Here is a 16,217-nt window from a genome sequence, read left to right as displayed (position 1 = left end):
CATTCACTCCAATCAACAAAAGGGGCTCAAAGACAATGGGAGCCCCCAGGAGGCAGGAGCTTGTGAGGGCAGCAGGATTCTGCTCTCAAGGCTCGAAGTGTGTCTGAGACATCATCTCTGGACAGACTTTTCATCATCAGAAAAAGCAGCTGATAGCCAATTTGCTGTCTAATAATTTCTCCCCATCATTTTCCCGAAACAGATTAGAGAGGTGAGCAAACAGTGCTGATGTAAGTGATGAAATGTTGAGTGGAGGTGGAGGTGGAGTTGTGGGGGGAGAAGACACCACCAGGAGCCAGAGCCGCCCCTCTCCCTACTCACCCCTGTGGAACACAGATACTTGGTTTAAGACTTGAGTCAGTCTTCAAACTCCTGGATGGTGTTTATCAGCTGAGGTCACAATATGACAAGTTTATGTATCTTTTTAACAACAGTATCAGTGCTGATAGCATGAGTATACACCCCTTTCACACAATCTGGTCTCCACAATTGCTCAACGCTGTTCCAGGTCACTGCTGGATGACCAGCTTCCCAGCATCGATAGGCTTACCTGCCCATGCCCTGGTGGAGAGGAAGGCTCACTCCCCAGGGATTGCTCTGAGAAATTTAGGTCAGCAGGAGCTAATTAGCCAACTGGATCAGAGCTGAGAGGTCCAGATTAATGCTGAAGGAGGGTGGGGTGGGAGCGCTGCGGACTTCTGATTGGGAACGGTCTGTTTCAGGGCCCTCACATCAGAAGTGGGGCTCTGGTCCCAAATGGACGGACTCTGCCACTTGAATTACACTTGGTCTGCCCTGGAAGGTCAATAATAACATCTAAATATCGTCCAGGCTAAGGGCGAGGCCTGGAGGAGCTGCCCTCAGGAAGGCTGACAGCCTCACGGTCCCAGGCTGTGTGGCTGAAGCACCAGCCTCCCCCCACCCCCTGTCCCGGCCAGGAAAGCTCCTAGCGAGAGGTGCCCACTTCCCACATAACACACTGACTATGGTCATTCTTTAGAGGGAGAGGAATGAAGCACAGAGGCCATAGAGGCAGCTGTACTTTCCACGGATTAGGCTACTCTGCGGTACACCAGGAACTCGGAAAGACTTCCTGCCACCCTGGATGTTTTTGAAACAGGGGGGAAGGGGGCAGGGCACAACCTTTAAAAGAATGACATAGCCATAGGACACAGTATAAATTGGTTAGAACCAACTAGGTCCAAGATGGTGGACGAGTCCACTTTCACTTGACCTTGAGCCTATACACTCACTGTAACACATACACTCACTGTACATACACTCACTGTAACACATCATACACTCACTGTAACACATCAGCAAGCTACATGACACACCCACAGACGCCATGACAGTTCCAAGGCTGACCATAAAGGTCAAAAAGTGGGCAGTGGCCCAATTTCTGGAAATCCCCACTCCTTCCCCCAAATAGCTGGAACACTCCTCCCACTCATTAGCCTATGAAATTACCCACCCCTATAAAAACTGACAACCCCATACCCTGGGGCGGCTCTCGCCTTCTGAGATGGCCCACACTCTGTCCGTGAAGTGTGCTTCTCTCTAAATAAATCCACTTCTTACCCATCACTTTGTCTCTCACTGAATTCTTTCTGTGATGAGACATCAAGAACCTGAGCGTCATTCATTAAGTCCTGAGACCAGGTGTGATCTCAGTTAAAAGACCGTGGGTTCAAGTCCCAACCTGAGTTACAAGGTTTCATTTTCATGGTTCTCCCAAGTCCCATTTCATCTTCGGACAACTAACAGTTCTCAAATTGCAAGCGGCTAAAGGGAGTCCGGTGCTCTTTTTAAATGCAAAGCACCCCTGGGGTGCTGGCAGTGGCTCCCTGCCTGCCAGGCCTGGGTTCAAGATACTAGACAACTCAGACCCAGAGTGTTAACCGAGGCCAGAACACAGGCCCCCCCGCCGCCCGTGACTGCTACTTGAGCCTCAGTATTTTTTAAATTCAAAACAAAACAAAACTGACTTTCAGCACCAGTGAGGTGAGAAGACAACAAACTCTGGGATCTCACAGAGTCCAGCTGGGCCCCAAGCGCTGCTACAGCAGGGCCTCTCACCAGTTACTGCTGATGCCGAAAGCTCAGCCTCTGTACAGTGGTGCCGAATTGAATCTCCGAGACAGAGTTTTGGGTGAAGTAGAAAAGAATAGCTTTATTGCTTTGCCAGGCAAAGGAGGCCACAGCAGGCTCCTGCCCTCGAAAAATATGTGTCCCGACCCGGGAGGATTTGGTGAGGAGTTTTATAGCAATAGTTCAAAGGGTGGGGTTGCTGATAAGATTAGGGTGTGTGCAGGACCTGCACTCCTTTAATCTGGTCTCAGGTAATCTTTTATTTATTTTTAAATTTTTCGGCCGCACCGCAAGGCATGTGGGATCTCAGTTTCCTGACCAGGGATCGAATCCACACCCCCTGCGGTGGAAGAGCGAGTCTTAACCACTGGACTGCCAGGGAAGCCCCTCAGGTAACCTTCTTGATGAGCTTCTCTGGTTCCTTTAGTCTGGCCTCAGGTGGTCTTCTCTGCTATGGAGAATGCTGGCATCTTCCATTTGTTGGGTTTTAATTCCATAAAAAGGGTTTAAAGATATTATTCTGTGTGTCCCTTGAGGTGGAACCAGGACCCTGCCCCAAGGCTGTACGACTATTTCTTGGCTGTTCCTCCCTTGACTCTGCATGCCTTCTCTTCCCGGATTAGCAACTGTTCAAATCTGCCCTTTGGAACTCAGAGAAGGTCATGGAGGCTGCACAGAAAGGCTCCCTACGCCCCGGAGCCCCTACAGGGTCCTGCTCGGTTTCACTGCTTCATCTCTGCAATCGGTGTAACAGTCCCGCCCTTATAGTTACGGTAGCGATGAAATAACTGTGGAGTCATGTTCTTCCCAACAGCTTCTCCAATTATGTTAATTCTCCATTCCCTTCCAGGGACACTACACACAACGAGGGGTGGAGGAATGTAGAGAGATTCTGGTCTTTGAAACCTTCTTTCCTTACAATCTTCCCAGTTCTAGGGTACAACTGACTGCTCTGTTGAGGGCAGGGGAGGAATTTCTTTGGTGACCTAGAGAAGTCTTGGCGGAGTTGGGGGTGGTGGGTACCTTCCTTCCTTCATTCATTCAACAAACACTCATGCGAAGCCGCCTGCTGTATGCCCAGAGCCATCAAGGAGCTGGGGATGCCAAGGCGCCGGGCCCCCAAGGTCTGGGAGTCCCAAGACCCCTGTCCTTGTGGGTACCGAGACGGAAATGCGTCCGGGGACTCCGGCACGGCGGGGAGTCCCTGGGTTATCTGCCGGCCCAGGAACTCCTCTCCTATGCCCTAGAATTACGGAACTTTAAGCTGCTGGGAATTTGAAATGAGGCAAGCAAGGCCTTGCTCCCGAGGTTATTGAAACAACACTGATCCTCCCAAGAGATTACAAAAATTATTATTAGTAAGCCCCCCGCCCCCACTCCGGGCCCAGCGCCGCCGCGGCCCTCCGGGTGTTGCAACTCCGGCCTCTTGCCCAGCGGAGGCTGCCCGGCGTTTCCCAAAGACGCCTCCGGAGGGACCACAGCTTCGGCGCCGCCCCGCGCGGCAGCTCGGCCGCAGCCCCGCGCGCCCCGAGGGCCTCCGGGTGGGGCGGCGGCTGGGGCGGCCGAGCGAGCGCCGGGCACGTGACACACCGCCCGTCCCGCGCCCCCGCCGCCGCCCCCGCTGCCGCGCTCAGCGCCCCGCGAGCCGTAGCCCGAGCCGGAGCCGGAGCCGGAGCCGGGGGGCGGGGCGGGGCGGGGGCGGGGCGGCCCCGCCCCCCGGCCCTTTCCTTTTTTTTCACTTTAAAGGCTACGGGCGCTTTTCCTTATTCGCACAGAAGTCGCGCTCGGCAGCCCGCGCGCTTGCAGGAACCAGGCTCCAGGCGCTGGCGCCGGGGCCGCGGGGAGGAGGCGGCTTCTCTCCCGGCGGCGGGAGCCTCCTCGGCCCCGGAGAGCGGGCGGCGGCGGCGGCCTCCCCGGAACGGTAGGCAGGGCCAGGCACGGGGACTGGGTGGGTGGATGGGGGGCCGGGCCGGGTGCGCGCGGGGATCGCACTGGGGGACCGAGTGGGCACCCGGGCGCGGGGCCGGGCAGTGGGGACCGGGTGGGGTCCCGGCTGGGGACCCGGTAGGGGTGCGCGGGGAGCCCTTCTCTCGCCGCGGGTCCCAGGAGAGGGGGCCGGGGCGCCGCCCAGCGCCGCTGCCGCCGCTGTCGCCGCAGGCGCGGGCAGGTCGCGCGGCCCCGGGTCCCACCTGGGGGGACGAGACGGGGCGGGAGTCCCGGCGGCCCCGGCGACCGTCGCACCCGGGATTGAGCCTCGGCGGCTGCAGGCCCAGGAAGGGGCTCGGGACGCGCGGCGGCCCCCGCCGACTTGTAGGTGCCGGCACTCGCGGGGGCCTCCGTTCCCGGGACCATCCCTGCGGCCGAGGCGGGGGGCAGCGCGACCCCGCTCCGCGAAGTTACTTTCGCTTTTCCCGCCATCCGGGGTCGCAGCGCAGCCCGACCAGCCCCCTCGGGGCTCCCCAGCTCTGCCCGCAGCGCCTGCCCCGGGGAGCCCGCCGGGCAACACCCCGGGCGGTGCCGCCCTCCCCGCCGCCCCGGAGCCGCCGCGGCTTCTCCCGGCCACCAAGGGAGAGCCGAAGGGTTCGGTCAGGAAATCGATTAAAACGGAAAAACCGGAGCAGCCTGGGGCCGTCGGCGGTAATTGTCCTGTTAAGTTCAAGGCAAAGGCTCCTCGGAATGCTCACGGCCCTGGCGGCGCGGTGGCTTGGTCTGCGGGGAGAGACTGCGAGTTGTATGTGTGAGTGTGTGGTGTGTGCTGAGTGTACGTGTGTGTGTGAGAGGGCTGTGTGAGAGTGTGTCTGTGTGAGCCCGTCTCTGTGTGTGTGTGCGCGTGAATACGTGTATGAATGCATATGTGCTAGAGTGTGCCTGTGTGTCTGAGTGCATGTGTGAGTGTGTCCCTGTGTGAGTTGGTGTGCCCCTCTGAGTGCCTCTGTGTGTGTGTCTGTGTGTGGTGAGTGTGTCTCTGAGTGTGTGTGTGCGTGTGTGCCATCCATGGTAATCTGGCAGGGGGGCTGCTGGCTCCTGAGATCTGCTTACCTTGACTTTCCCTGCTTGGTTCTCAAAAGAGCGCTGCGCTGGACCCGGGTACAGGGGCCTCGGGCAGTTCTGCTGGTACCAGCTGAGGAGGGCTCAGGCTCCTCCCTCCCTCTCTCTTTTTCTCTGAAAATGAACTGTACGGTTTGGAGGTGAGTTGGCAGGGGCTGCTTCCTGAGTGAGTAATATTTAATTAAATACTCCAGCCAGTATCAGAAACTGGTCATGAGTTGAGTTTTGACAGGTGTTGATGGTAAAAATGCCATCTCTGCTGACTAAAGGTTGGTATCCTTGGAAGAATTCTCTCCTGGGCAGAACATTCTGGGGGGAGGCAGACCTGTAACCTTGGTCTGGGTGTGTGGATAGCGAGCAAGGGAGGGGGCGGGGCTGCCCCTACCTTCTCTGCTGCGCCCCCTCCCGACACTTCCCCCACTCCCGCCGCCGTGGGAAGCGTGCTGGATTAAGTGTCAGCGGTATAGGCAGACTTCTCCCCCACTGAGGGGTCATGGGGCTAGGGAAGCCCTATGTTACTTATAGGGCATCCATCCGGGCCAACCCTTCCTTTCCCTGCAGAGGCGCAGAGAGGGTGGCTGGCTTACCCATACTGTACAGCCAGGGGCTGTGGACCAAAGTCTCCAGAGCCCTAAGCTGTTGCCTTTGGTTACTGTCACCAGTGCTGAGGTCATGGGCCAGGCACTTCTTATCTCCCCAGCTGTAAAGTGATGGGCTGGATTAGATCATTTTAAACACTTCTCTTGTTCCCTTACTGCTTTGTTTTCTAGTAGACGGAGAGAGAGAGAAAGTTCTCTCCAGTAGATGGAGAGAGAGAGAAAGAAAGAGAGATAGATGGGGAGGTGTGGAGTGGCCTAATGCAATAACTTTACAAACTTCCTTTTCTTTCCCGGTCTGGCTACCACCAGGGAAGCAGAGAGAATAAAAGCAGTGGCACGTTGACCACAGTGGCTCTGACAGCCGAGAGCAGGGGCAGGCCTGGCTTCAGGGAGGTCGGGGCTCTAGGAAGAATCAGTGGGTTCCGGAGGTTCCAGGCCTCTTAGGGAGAAGTGGTCCTGCCCGGGGTCCCGGGTGATGTCACTTTGGAGCTGGGCGAGGCTGCGTTCCTTGGGCTGCTCCAGTAAGGCTGAAACCACCCGTCAGTGGGCTCCCTTGGGTTGCCTGGTAAAACTCTGACACTCCCTGGGGAATCATCTTCCTATGGGTCGGGGGAGCCTGGTGGGTGTCCAGCTGGTGGAGGCCCGCGCTGCCCACTGCTCGCTGAGGATGAAGGATGCCGCGCTCCCCCGTGCTGCGCCTGTCCTTTCTCGCACCTTCCTCCTCCTCCTGGGTGAGCAGAGACTTGCCTGCTCACGCGTTTTCACACTTAGCAAAACCTGTGATTCTTACGGTGTTCAAGAGCTTAGTCTGGGAATTTTGCAACAGTTCATCCCAAGAACTAGGTGGTGGCTGTTTTTCATGACCGATTTATCTTTTAGTTCCTGAAAAGTTTGAGAATGAGCATCTTTATCAGACAGATGTGCAGAGCAGGTATAGGTGCGCCTCGGTCCACCTAGAGGTGGACCTCATCCTTCCCCCATGAGCCTGACCGATGAAATCCAGGCTTACAAGGACCTTTATTTTGGACTTTCAGCCAAGTGCTCTCCCATTTCCCTGTTATCTGATAGCATCCCTCCCAATCTAAGAGTGAAAATTCTGCTTTAGTAAGTGCCAGGCACTGTGCTGTAAGTGCTTTGTGGGTACCACCTTGTTTGGTGATGATGATGATGGTGATAACAATAATGATAATAACGACAGAGGGAAACAGTGTTACAGCCCTGCGCCAGTAGCAGACTCTGAGCTGAGTCCTTAACCCTTGTCCTCTTCCTAAGAACCCAGGGCAGTGAGTGGGTTTCCCCATCGTCCACCTTCTACTGAGGCTGGAACAGCCACGTGACTTGGCCAAGGTTAGAGTTTTGCTAAACCTGATTTTGGCACCCAGACCCTTAACCAGTAGTCTCCCACCTCCATCACCTTAGCCTTTTCTTCAGGAAGCATTTGTTAATTTTTTAATGAAAAATTGTTATTATTACGGAAAATTTCAAACATATACCAAAGTTGTGAGAAATATAAGGTTCCCTCGCCAGCTTCAAGCGTCAGCACACATACGCACATACGTATGTGCATGCACACATGCCCACGCCCACACATGCACACACATGCACACACGCATCCTGGGTCATTTGGAAGCAAATCTCAGACGTGATGTCAGTCACCTGTAAGTACTTTCTAAAAAGCATTTAGGGGAAGCATTAAGTCTCCAAGAGGTAGACTTTGGAGGGCAAGTCGGGGTAAGGGTACTCTTCCGGACTTGGAGCTCAGGGTCCTTCCTGGCAGTGCCAAGGGGAGGATGGCTCACGACAGGGGATCTGTCTTGTTGCCACCAAAGCTCCCACCCGCCAAAGCCTTTGGGAAGCTTCCTGCTGTTTTGTGTTTTAAAAATTCTCTTCGTTGCCCAACATAACAAATAAATGAGTCTGCTGGTCAGAAGACAGAGCACGCAGGCTCCCTGGGCCTCCCTTGGAGAAGCCACCAAGGCTGTGTGTCGTCCGTGTCCCCCCACTGAGGCTGGGCCCTTGCAAGGCAGGCATGGGCTTCAAGGCAGGCTGGGCGTCAGGGATGCGGGAATCGTCGGTCCACAAGCGCTGCCCCCAGCGTAAACCCAAGCTGAACCGTCTTGAACTCCCCCTGTGGATGATGGTGGGTGGGGGGCATGTGGGAGCATTGGCCGCCCTCGGGGTGCCTCTGGGGAAATGAAAGAGGCGGTGGGCGTTATGCGCCCAAGGCCCAGGGCGTAGCGCCACGCTGAGTAGGAATCTAGGGTCGACCTGGTGACACGGTCTCAACAGCTGCTCCAGCTGTGAACAGCCCTCGCCAGACAGGCTGCTTGTGGCCACACACAGCTGCCGGCTCTGCTCTCGGGGCCTCTGACTGTTAAAAATGTTTCCTTGGGTTACGCTGCGTCTGTTTTCCTGCCGGGCGGGGTGGAGGTGGCGTTTTCAGGGTGGAGTTGGAAGGTTTGGTAACTAGTTGGACGTGGGGTGTTAAAGAAGGGGGAAGAATTGTGGATGTCTGTTGGGGGGTCAGAGTGGACGGTGACCCTATAGCGAGGGCTGGGGGCTAAGGACACAGATGTGCCTTGAACCTGTCCCAGGTGGAAATGGTCTATGCCGATGTGTCCAGAGGGCAGCTAGGCCTGGGGCTCGAGAGAGAGGCCTGGGCTGGAGATAGAAACTTTGGAACCTTCTTTTAAAGGAGGTTAATGCCATCAGCAAGAGAGCATTTGGCATGAGATGAGGCACGCAGAGGGCATGGAACCCTCATTCCTGGCATTTCCACCTAGAACCAGGGAAGAGACCCTGGCACTAGAGCCCTCGGCCTAGTGCTCCTGTCTGGGCCTGCATGTCCTGGGAGGGTCCACCTCTGACAAAGAGGGTGTGTGCTGGGGTCTCCACAGTGGGCGTCAGGGTGCCCAAAGGCCATCTGGGGAGCTTTCTCTTGGCTTAGGGGTTTGATGCTTCTCTCTCTCTTTTCTTAATCATGGTAAAATACACATGACATCAAAATTACATCTTAACCATTTTTAAGTGTGTAGTTCAGTGGGATTAAGTACATTCACTTTGTTCTGCAGCGATCACCACCTCCACCTCCAGAACTCTTTTCATCTTGCAAAACTAAAACTCTGTCCCCATTAAACACTAACACCCCATCTCCCCCCTCTCTCTCCAGCCCCTGGCAATAACCCTTCTACCTTCTGTCTCTGTGAAGTTGACTACTTCAGGTCCATCATATAACTGGAATCGTACAGGATTGTCCTTCTGTGACTGGCTTATTTCACTTAGCATGATGTCTTCAAGGTTCATCCGTGCTGTAGCCCGTGTCAGAATCTCCTGCCTTTTTAAGGCTGAATAACAGTCCACTGTATGCATGGACCACATGTTGCTTATCCATTCATCTGCCGTGGACACTTGGTCTCTGGTGTTTCATTGCTCTCCCTGAGAGTTACAGGCTCCAGGGAGGGGCCTCATCGTGGGCCTTTGGGGTCCCTGTGGGGATGAGGAAGGAGGGGGCTCTGATGGTGGGCTTTGGGGCTCTTGAGCCGCCATGATGTGACTGGCCCAGCCTCACAGCCTGCTGCCCCCTCCAGCTGGTCAGAGGTAAAGTGAGGCCCCTTGTGGGGACTTGCAGGGACCGGCGAGCCAGGGTTGCAGCAGGGAGGGGCCCCAGGGCTCAGGCTTCACTTGGCCGCGAGCCCCCAGAGGTGCTAATCAGGGTGGGAGATGCGGCCCCTCCAGCCGCCATCCAGCCTCTCGTTCCCAGGGCAACACACACCTGGCTTCCACTTCCTCACTTCCCTGACACTTCTAGGTCTTCCCAGCAGCCACTGGAGGTCACCATCCTAACTGCCCTGGCTCGCGAGGACATTTCAGTTCACGTCCACTCGCCATCCCTGCTGCTTTGGTTGCCCCTCTTTCCTGCGTAGGGAGAGAGCTCTTCCCCCCGCCCCGGCCACTGCTGCGCCCCTCCTGCTTCTGCTGCTGCCTCCTGGCCCTTCCTGCCATGCCTCCCCCAAAGACCCCTCCCACCCGCGCGCATGCCCCCTCCTCACATCTCCTCACTCAGGTCCCGCTCGCCCCTCCCAGCTTCAGTCACCTGCATCTGTATCCTGTTGACCCCTCCTGGACTCTCGTCACGGGGCCTGACTGCCAAGTTTTCAATTCACAGACCAGAATTTGCCCCATGGCTCTGTGGAAGGTCAGGAACTCCAAAACAGGTCTCTTCTCGTGAGCTGTTGTTGGACCACTGGTGTTCATTCTTTCATTCAGACATTTTCTGAGCACCTACAGTATGCAGCCAGTCTGCTGGGGCTGAGGATACAAAGGATGGAGGGGGGGAATCTCACTCTCAGAGACCTGTCTGTCTAGTGGGAGATGTAGGCCTGTCTCCCGTGATGACCTAACACCAGGACGTAGGGAGACACTGACAGGGAGAAGGTGGCTGGGAGGCAGGTGGGTATTTCAGGTGGAAGGATGGCAGGTGTGGAAGGTGAGCATGGACCAGTGTGTGGCTGGAGTGGGGCTGAATGCGGGCAGAGAGGCTGGAGAACACCAGGAGATGGGCCTCTGGGGAGAGGGGCCAGCACATTGGGGGATGCTCCCATGGGGAGGGGGAGGACATGGGGGATGCTCCCATGGGGAGGGGGAGGACATTGGGGGATGCTCTTATGGGGAGGGCGAGGACATTGGGGGATGCTCCCATGGGGAGGGGGAGGACATTGGGGGATGCTCCCATGGGGAGGGCGAGGACATGGGGCGATGCTCCCATTGGGAGGGGGAGGACATGGGGGGATGCTCCCATGGGGAGGGCGAGGACATTGGGGGATGCTCTTATGGGGAGGGAGAGGACATGGGGGGATGCTCCCATGGGGAGGGGGAGGACATTGGGGGATGCTCCCATGGGGAGGGGGAGGACATTGGGGGATGCTCCCATGGGGAGGGGGAGGACATTGGGGGATGCTCCCATGGGGAGGGCGAGGACATTGGGGGATGCTCCCATGGGGAGGGGGAGGACATTGGGGGATGCTCCCATGGGGAGGGGGAGGATGTGGGGGATGCTCCCATGGGGAGGGCGAGGACATTGGGGGATGCTCCCATCGAGGGGCCGGGACCCAGGGGAGGCACCTGGAGGGTGTGCTCTGACTTGAACCCCTCAGGGCACTGGCTGAGCACCTCAGGGCAATGCCTGGTTCCTGTTGGCTGTCTTCACCTTCTTGGCCTTGGGTCCCTGCAGCGGGATGGCTGACTCTCATGGCAGATGCTACTTCCTGCTGCAGTTTGCTCATTAGGTCTTCACTATAAGTAGGCAAACTTTGACCGTGGAGAGGACTCTGGGCACAGCAGAACTGGTGTGTGTGTCGGAAGAGAACCCGTTTTCCTGCAGGATGCCTCCTATCCTGTAGCCCAGATGCGGGAGGGAGTGTGGGAGATGTGAGGGTAGGTGGATGGGCAGGATGGGCTTAGGGGCACTTGAACGCCAAGCTGGACACTTTGGACGGGTTGGAGTCACCAATGTAGGAAGAAGAGCCACACACAAGAGATCAGGTAGAGAAGGGGCAGCGTGAATGCAGGCATAGGCTGGGCTCGGAGCACGGTCACAACAGCCACCTAACGGAGGCTGGCTTGTGCGGGCGCACTCCCAGGGGCCGTGTGTGCGTGAAGTCGCTCAGTCTTCATAATGTCAGTGAGGCCTGTAGGGCAGGTAGATGCTGCCCCATTTTACAGATGAGGAAACTGAGATGAGTTCAGGGCTGCCCAGTAGCTGGGAGCTGAACCCTGCAGCTTGGCTCTCCTGGGTCTACACCCTTCATCACCAAGCTCTGCCACAAAGAAGGAAAGCAGCAGAAACGAGTGAGCTGAGAGACAGGCCAGAGGGTCAGATGTCTCCTGTGGCCTGATACATAGGGTGTAGGGGGCTGATGTGACTCAGAAGTGGCTCCAGGTTTGAGGGGAAATGGTGACACCCCCCCAGCAGAAAAGGGATTGGTGGCTCCAGACTTCAGGAGGTCTCCATATGCTGATGTGCTCTGTGATATTGGCTGACTGTGGGGTTTGTTTTGTTTTGTTTTGTTTTTGTTTTTTTAATTAATTAATTTATTTTCGGCTGCGTTGGGTCTTTGTTGCTGTGCGTGGGCTTTAGTTGCAGCGAGCGGGGGCTACTCTTCGTTGCGGTGCGCGGGCTTCTCATTTCGGTGGCTTCTCTTGTTGCGGAGCACGGGCTCTAGGCACGCAGGCTTCGGTAGTTGTGGCTCACGGGCTTCAGTAGTTGTGGCTCGCGGGCTCTAGAGCGCAGCCTCAGCAGTTGTGGTGCATGGGCTTAGTTGCTGCACGGCATGTGGGATCTTCCCGGACCAGGGCTCAAACCCATGTCCCCTGCATCGGCAGGCGGATTCTTAACCACTGCGCCCACAGAGAAGCCCCTATGGGTTTTTTTTTTTAATTGAGGTGAAGTCCACATAACATAAAATTAGCCGTTTTAAAGCAAGCAATTCAGTGGCGTTTAGTACATTCACCATGCTGTGCACCCACCTCCATCTGGTTCCAGAACGTTTTTCTCACTCCAACCGGAAACCTTGTACCCATTAAGCAGTCACTTCCCGTGCCTCTCCCCCAGTCCCTGGCAAGCACCAGTCTGCGTTCTGTCTCTGTGGATTTGCCGATTCCGTACATTTCCTATAAATGGAATCATCCACTCTGGGACCTTTTGTGTCTGGCTTCTGGCTAATTATGTTGGGCACAGCACATTGAAGTGTTCCCTAGAAGGAAGCTGGATTTCCCCTCCTGGCTCACTTGGGGGCTACTCGAAAGTGGAAGTAAGAGCTTGTCTTAAAACATTCACCGGGAAAAAGCAGGAAACTGCAGATACCTGCCTTTCCCCCTGTATCCATAGCCACCAAAGACCCAGCCACTGCCCTCTTGCAGGCAGCGAACTTTTTCATTGTTCCTCATTTTTTCCATTTTTTTAAAACCAGGTATTTATTTATTTATTTATTTTAATTTATTTATTTGGCTGCATTGGGTCTTCGTTGCTGCGCGCGGGCTTTCTGTAGTTGTGGCGAGCGGGCTTCTCATTGCGGTGGCTTCTCTTGTTGCAGAGCACGGGCTCTAGGCGCGCGGGCTTCAGTAGTTGCAGCACGCGGGTCAGTAGTTGCGGCACACAGGCTCAGTAGTTGTGGCACATGGGCTTAGTTGCTCTGCGGCACGTGGGATCTTCCTGGACCAGGGATCGAACCCGTGTCCCTTGCATTGGCAGGTGGATTCTTAACCACTGCACCACCAGGGAAGTCCCTCCACTGATCTTTTAAAAGTGAGCACCTGACAATGTCAACTTCCTTCTTAAAGCCCATCAACAGCATCCGTTGCTCTTAGGGTGAATTCCCAAGCCCGTGACGTGGCCTTCAGGGAGTGACCTCGTCTCAAGCTCACTTTGTGCACCTCCCCCTCCCCACCCCCACCCCATCTCAGGCAGCGATGCCACATGTGTCTTTGTGGACCAGCTCAGAGGCTGGGGGTCGTGGCGCGCCTTCTCCCCCAGCCGCCCCAGGTGGAAGCTGTTTCCAGGATTGGTCTCCGACAGCGTTGCAATTTGGTGCCACTTTCAAATCCTGTTGGCCCGTCTGGGAGCAGAGCTTCAGCTTTAGCCAGGCACTTTCTCTTCCCCTTTTCTCCCAGTTTTCTGAGACCTGACTGTCTCTGTCTCATCTGCGGTGTGACCGAGAGCTTCCTGCCCTGCTTTGGGGCAGTGATGCCCTGACCGGTGTCCACGAACAGTGGGGCCATTTGCTCTATGTCCATCCTTGACTAGGTCCTCGGCCATGGTGCCATGACTGTGGGTGAGGAGACACTTTGTAGACAGGCACAGAGGCCGGGCCGGGGGCGGGGGGAGGGAAACTTGCGCTGTCACTGCCCGAGAGCGCACTGGCCCTGTAGTTGTAGGAGCCCTCTGACAACATTTTCCTGCCTTTTCCTCCCATTCTTGTGCCAACACCTAGTTGAGGGTATCTTGACTCCCGTCTGCTCTGTGTGTGACTCTACCAGAAATGGTCTCAGTTTATATCGAATGCCTCCCATGTGCCAGGCACTGTACTTTCTGCCATAGATGGATTTCTCATCCTTCAAACAACCCGTGAGCAGGTATGACCTCCCCATTCACAGATGAGAAAAGTGAGCGTCAGAGACATTTTCTGTGCCGCCGGAGGTGACACGGCTCTGTGGATGATAGAAGGTTGGCCTGATCCACAGCTGTGTTCTTTCTACTGTGACTGCTGAACACATCGCGTTGTTTATTGGGCGCTTAATCTTTGCCAGACATCACGCTGGAGGTGTGGGACGCAGCCCCGGGCTCTCAAGAGTCTGGGGTCGAGCAGGTAGAGGTGACAGGTGTGTGCAGGAAACACTGGCTTGTCGCCGGGTGTGCTGAGTGGGCGCAGAGGGCCTCCTGTGGCTGTCCACAAGGGTTTGCTCTAGGCTGGGGGGTTTTCACAGAGTGACCCCCAGGAGGACGTACTGGCTGGCACGAGGAGGATCACGGGAACGCTGCTGTGTGGGAGGGAGCCCTGAATGCCGGGTCCAGGGGTTGTCAGTGGGTACGGGGTGACCTTGCAGCCCCGCCCCCATTTGCCCCAAACATTGCTCCTGTGAAGTGTGCATGAACAAGACACTTTGTCTCCATTTGCTGTGGGGTCAGCGCTCTGACCAGTGCCTCTTAAGAGCGTCAGTTCAGTGCCCCAGTCCTTTTGCCCGGATGCGCTGGGCGCCCACCGGGCAGATCATCAACCGTCTGCTTGGCGATTTGGCTGCAGGTCTGACTGAGGTTGGGGCTTCTGGCTGGGGTGGTGCTGCTCCTCTGTGGCCCTGCACCTTCCCTCGGGAGTGGGGGCTGATGGGGAGACCCCGTGAGCTCCCACACCCATGTGGGAAGGCCACACGGGAAACGGGCCTTGATGGTGGATCTGCCTGTTGGGTGGATGGCAGGGAGCCTCATGCAACCCCGAGATTAAACCGAGGATTCAGAGGAAGGCAGATTTTCAGAGGGGAGGGGCCCTGCCAAGTGCTGGGGGCACCTCTGTGGATTTCTGGAGGAGGGAGGGGTTTTGCTTGTCTGAGGGTCTCAGTTTGGAGCTTTTAAGAAGCTGTAATGAGACCGGTCACCCTGCCTTTGTGAAGCTTGGCAGGATCATCCTTAGGGGCGACACCAATGTGAAATCTGTTCTAATTACGTATAAATTATATATAAATGTCAGGGTCCCCTTAAAAAATCTTCCTCATCTTTGGAGAAGTGTGAGGTTCAAAAGATAGGGCTTTCCCGCCCCCCCCGCCCCCTGCCCGTTCCTTGCAGTTCCAGCGTATTGGGCCAATTTTGAGCCGTTTTGTATATTTTATATCTTTGTCTCTTTGCCCCGCACCCCCTGCCTTGTGCCCTCCAAGGCCCCAGAAAGCCCATCTTCCTCACCATTGTGTCACTCTCAGGGGTGTCTAGACAGCTCGGGATAAAGGGTTTTTAAATCCCTTCCTCATTCACCAGTCTTCCCTGAATGCCCCCTCTGTCTCGGCTGCCACGGTGCCTGCCCTGGAAGGGGTCCAGACAGCGCCGACCCGGAAGCCGTGTCTGAGCCGCGTCCCGAGCCGTGACCGGGGTGTCTCCCCCTCCTCACCCCCAGGGCGTCTCACTCTGCTGAGGTTCTGCTTTGCAGTCAGTGTTTACATGTATTTTTTAATGGAAAAAAAATTTTTTTAATAAATTTATTTATTTATTTATTTTTGGCTGCGTTGGGTCTTCGTTGCTGCGCGCGGGCTTTCTCTAGTTGCAGCGAGCGGGGGCTACTCTTGGTTGTGGTGCGCGGGCTTCTCACTGCGGTGGCTTCTCTTGCTGCGGAGCACGGGCTCTAGGCGCGCGGGCTTCAGTAGTTGTGGCACGCGGGCTCAGTAGTTGTGGCGCACGGGCTTAGTTGCTCCGCGGCATGTGGGATCTTCCCGGACCAGGGCTCGAACCCGTGTCCCCTGCCTTGGCAGGCGGATTCTTAACCACTGCGCCGCCAGGGAAGTCCTAATGGAAAAAGGTGAACACAGGCAAGGGCAGAGGCCAGTGTCTGGAGCCCCGCTTCCGCATCACACTGGCAGTGGGCACCACCCAATCATTCGGCTCAGCTGCGCGCAGGAAGACATCCTCCTTTCTGGACAGATTGAGCTGAGGGATGACAACGAAGCCCCAGGAGGGTCAGATGGGGCTCTTGTGCTTTGGGGGGTTAAAACTGTGCTCTTGTTTCCTCGGCGGCTCTGACAAGGGGCACTGGGCGTCCCGGGACCCCCTGCTCGGGAGGCTGTGCAGGGCTCCGTCCCACGCCTGTGTGGACACCGCCTCCCCAGCCCCTGATTTCCCGCAGAGCCTCAGGAACGCCACACAGAGCAGGAAGGCCGTTTGAACAGAGCACTTCAACTTTTCTCTTTTCTTTTTTTCTTGAGCGGGGTAGAGTTTTGTACAAG

At 56.3% G+C, this 16,217-nt stretch overlaps 1 protein-coding gene across 2 annotated transcripts in view; it reads left to right on the top strand.

Moving 5' to 3' along the window:
• The first annotated feature begins 3,849 nt into the window (after nucleotides 1-3,849).
• Nucleotides 3,850-16,217, top strand: part of SPSB1 (splA/ryanodine receptor domain and SOCS box containing 1) — a 69,002-nt gene continuing 56,634 nt past the window's right edge. For both annotated transcript variants that reach the window (XM_082390797.1, XM_082390799.1), the window contains exon 1: nucleotides 3,850-4,012. The gene's annotated coding sequence lies outside the window, so the exon portion shown is untranslated. The remainder of the gene's footprint in view (nucleotides 4,013-16,217) is intronic.

The sequence above is a fragment of the Balaenoptera borealis genome (assembly GCF_965194805.1).
Source record: "Balaenoptera borealis genome assembly, chromosome: 1".
Lineage (NCBI taxonomy): Eukaryota > Metazoa > Chordata > Mammalia > Artiodactyla > Balaenopteridae > Balaenoptera > Balaenoptera borealis.
Note: the sequence above shows the minus strand (reverse complement) of the source record. Positions and strands in the feature narration are given on the sequence as shown.